General features: G+C 46.0%; 1 protein-coding gene across 1 annotated transcript in view; it reads right to left on the bottom strand.

Annotated features, from left to right (window-relative positions):
- PDZD2 (PDZ domain containing 2) overlaps window positions 1-4,203 on the bottom strand; it is a 149,335-nt gene that overhangs the window by 46,612 nt on the left and 98,520 nt on the right. The window lies entirely within an intron of this gene.

Here is a 4,203-nt window from a genome sequence, read left to right on the forward strand (position 1 = left end):
TTTCTTTTTTATGTTTCCTCCTCCCCCCCCCCCCCCCAAACATCAAAAAGCACGGCACGTTTGCATGCAGTTTAGTTGCTGCCCATGAGATGTCTCCATGTGCTGCAGAGAGGTCCCAGAAGATCGGTCCTGGTAAACAGAGGAGACAAACATGGAACTCGAGTTGTGTGAAAGCTGGTCCAACTCTCCCCCTTATTTTCTTATTAAATGCTCTGCTCATGGCTTAGCACAAATCTGGAGCTAATGCATCATGACGAAAAATTTAAAAAAAAAAAGCAGAAGCAATTTAATACGACAATGTTTTTACTCACGGTGAGGGACAAAGCAAGCAATAAACAATCCTCAAAATGAACAACTCTCCTGAGAATGAAACAAGACCTTCCTAATACTGAAGTCAACCCACAACTGCAGAGAGCATTCCCATGACACAGGTGGTGGAGAGCTTTGGGTTTCAGCTCCAAACCCACATTTTATACCATCCTAAAAGTACATGAGAGGACATGGAATACGTAAGCATTAATTGTTTTTCATACCTGAATCAAGGGCCTGAAGCCTCATGCATTACACAGGCTGCATTTATTCAAGCACAGCACGTCTAGAATGAGTTTTAACCGAGCCCAACCAAGACTGGACTGTGTACACATTTAAAAATTTGCAGATAAACAAACTGCAGATGTGATGATATGACATTCACACTAACTCTCAAATCCTACAGCCTTTATCATCCTTCTGCTAATGTATGTGAACCGCATGGCTACAACAGTATCTCTCTTGTTCCAACGCCATGAGGGGGTTATTTTTAGCTTGTTAAAGGCAGTTCATCTCCTTCAAAACTGGGCAGTTATCCAAACAGCCAAAGGAGAGACAGGCTGTACTATATTTGTTGCTTTACGGGAAAAACCCTCATTCACAAAAACAAAGACTGTGCAGAACCTGTACTGTAGATAAACTTGTGTTTCTATTACTCTGCTGACTTGGCTTTCAAACATATCACACCAAAAAGCAAAAATTATAACTCTGGGCATTGTCTACACTGATATTTATGGTCAAGTCAAAAAGGTTATCTTCCACCAGCCCAAGCAACAGGAGATATTTCACAGTTTGTAGTTTCCCTGCATCAGGTCTACAGGGAACCCTTCAGAGTTCTGGCTTCTGGGTGAAACAGTTTTCTCTGGGCTTCCCTTTAACACAGAGGCAGCAGAAAGTGTCCCAGAAGAGCTGGGAGCCAGGCACGGGGAAGGATGTGACTGCTGCTGAGGAGCTCGCTCCTGACCTGAACACACTCAGGTTAAAGTCTCCTTGACAGCAGTGGTGGTGCATCCCCCCTGCCCCTGCTCTCGTCTCCTCGACCACTTGACCACCTCAGAAACTCCCGTCAGGTCTTGGCCTTGGTGTAAGGAGGCGGACAATTAGGTGGCACTGATCGTACCAGGAACTGCTACATGGCTGAGGCGGGAGCAAGAACGAGGGCAATCAGTTATCCCCTGACAGCCTTGGGACATACCTTATCTGAATCGTAGCCCAAGTGGCGAAGTACCATCATTACTGGAATTCCAGTGATTACCAACCGGGACTGTGGCCTGGACTGGAAATTTACTGGTGACCAAACCCAACCATCTCGTGATCCTATAAACCAGCAGTCCTACGTGAGGCTCTTTGAGCTCTCCTGGACTGCAGTGTGCTGCAACCAGCATCTCCCTCTGAGTCTGGGACATCTCTCAGAGCTAGCAAACTTAAGTTTGCTAAAATCAGAGATCCATCGCCAAAGACCGACAGTGAAGACTGGGCTGAAACCTTTCACTCTTTGAGGCTCAACCCTTGACCATTCAGAAATGCCAAGACATTTGATATGTTTTACTGAAATCAAGGGGAATTTTTAACAGGTATACCTTTTTACATATATATATATATATATATATGTACAAAATCATGTCTGTGTGTATGCATGTGTGAATCAGTTTTAGTAGTCTGTAGATGTATGATTTAATTACAAAGTGAGTCTTATACTGCTACTAGATAATATATATATATATTATCCTTAGACATAAACCGTTAACCAAGCCTAAGACTAAGATTGGACCTTGCCATACGTAGACTCCTCTCTGAGAAGGAGTCTAGAAAGCCAGGGGGTCTATGCTGAACCTCGTGACTCAACGGGAGGGTCCTCCTTACCCCCTGCATCCACGATCTCTCTGCAAATCATTCGAACTCGACTGTAACTTAGTTTTCCTTTGTGTACTTCTTCCATGCAGTAATAGAGTGAACCTCACCATCTGCAAATCTTTAACTAAGTGGCTGTTCTGATTAATTTTGTTGAATCACTTTGTTAATCGACTGATGATTGAGTGCTATTAAAATGTCACAGTCAAATCCTGCGATTTGTCACAAATAAATTCAAAACTGCTACTACATCAAACTGTGTAAAGTCACTCATTTGCGGCAACAGGTGAATTTTAGAATGTGTGAAAAAGAGTAACTCAGTGACACTGCCTCCCTGGGGGCCTTTCGCCACCCTTCCTCCTCCCCAAACTCACACAATGCATGCCCACACCTTCCCCAAGCCCTTGCCAGTGCTGTACCACCTCCATCAGCCCACCACCGAACAGCCCATCAGCAGTAAGACGAATTGCAATTGCTTATTTTCAGGTCATTCGGATTCTGGAAACAACGCAAGAACAGCCACATTAGGCAAACAAGATTTGGTCCCCGCATATTTTGTCATTTTCTCTTGCCCAATTTCCTGACTACACTTACTCTAAAAACCTCCATTTTCCCAGTCCCATGTAGGACCCCGTGTGTCTGCTCAGCTACAGCATGAGGGGAGGGCACTGCACGGGCACAGACCCGTGGATATGCTGGACAAGGCTGTATCTCAGGAAGCTGCCAAACTTTGAACAACTGCAGCATTTATAGCCGAGCAGCAGCTCCAAGCCATCCTAAAGTGCGGCTGGACCCTGTCCTCGCCTGCCCCTTCCAAGGGTGATGTGGTATGAGGCAGGATCTGCAAACTCTTCCAGCCCTCACCATGGAGAGGAAAGGAGTTATTAAACCCTTCTCCAGGACAAGGGCTGGCCACAACAGAGCCTCACACCAGGCTCTTTATCTTCTTCCCCCGTCAAGTAAAGCGTTCCAGTGCAAAGCAGATTTCTGACAGCAAAAGCTCTTTCTTGCTTTTTTCCAGCCATGCAGTGCCGTCTGAGGAGCGAGTCATGTTTCAGCAACCTCTTTCAAGACTGCAGTACCCTAATGGGAACGAACGCTCAAGTCCTCCAAGTAATGAGCGTCCCTCCCCGCGCTCTGCACACATTTAATTGTTGAGTTATGCTTCCTGTTCCTTCTCAATGCTAATGCTTTCTCTGAAAATCTCTCCCAGTGTTTCCAGAGAACTTTTGACCCCAAGAGTGTTTTTAAACCTATGGCATTGTTATCCTCTTCCTTATTATGCTTGCATGGCTACAGGTAATTACATATGGATTCCCCGGTAAGACAGAAAGGCTCACAACAGAAAGTAACTAAGCAGTCCTACAGCTCAGATAAAACACAAAAATGGGAAAGGAGGGGAGATAAATGCATTTCTGCATATCCACAGAACAGGTTTATTTATTCACTTTCAGCTGCATGCCTTGCAAAAAACAGAAGTAGGTTTTGGCAGGGATAAAGAAACCCTGCTCATGCAAGAAACCTTCAACCAGAGACATCCTGTTTCTGTTTCTTTAGGAGGATCAAGACCTTGGTGGGTCACGGCCGCTGCCGCATGCAACGCGCCCACAGATTGCGTGAAGGTACATATTGAGCACTTCAAGTCAACACAGAATGATTAAACGTGAGCAAAAGGATTTCGCTGCCCCACCGCAGAGGGTCACACAGCCTGGTATGCTGCCAGAGGCTGTTTCCCCAGGGCTCGCCTACATGGTCAGCTCGGGAATGGGGAGGCAAATTGCCTCCCTTCCCAGCTCCCCCCCCAACAGGTAGGGATAGTGATGACCTCCTTTCCTAAATAGACACCCCTACCCGAGGGGATGCGATACTGGATCTGGTGGTCACCAATGCAAGCAAGCTTGTCGGAGATGTCAAGATCAGAGGCAGCCTGGGCTACAGTGATCATGCACTGGTAGAGCTCACGCTCCTGAGGGAAATGGGAAGAACAAAGAGTACAGTCAGGACTCTGAATTTTAGAAAAGCAAAATTCCAGCTCCTCAAGGA

This window comes from Egretta garzetta, unplaced genomic scaffold (genome assembly GCF_000687185.1).
Source record: "Egretta garzetta isolate BGI_Z169 unplaced genomic scaffold, ASM68718v1 scaffold59, whole genome shotgun sequence".
NCBI lineage: Eukaryota > Metazoa > Chordata > Aves > Pelecaniformes > Ardeidae > Egretta > Egretta garzetta.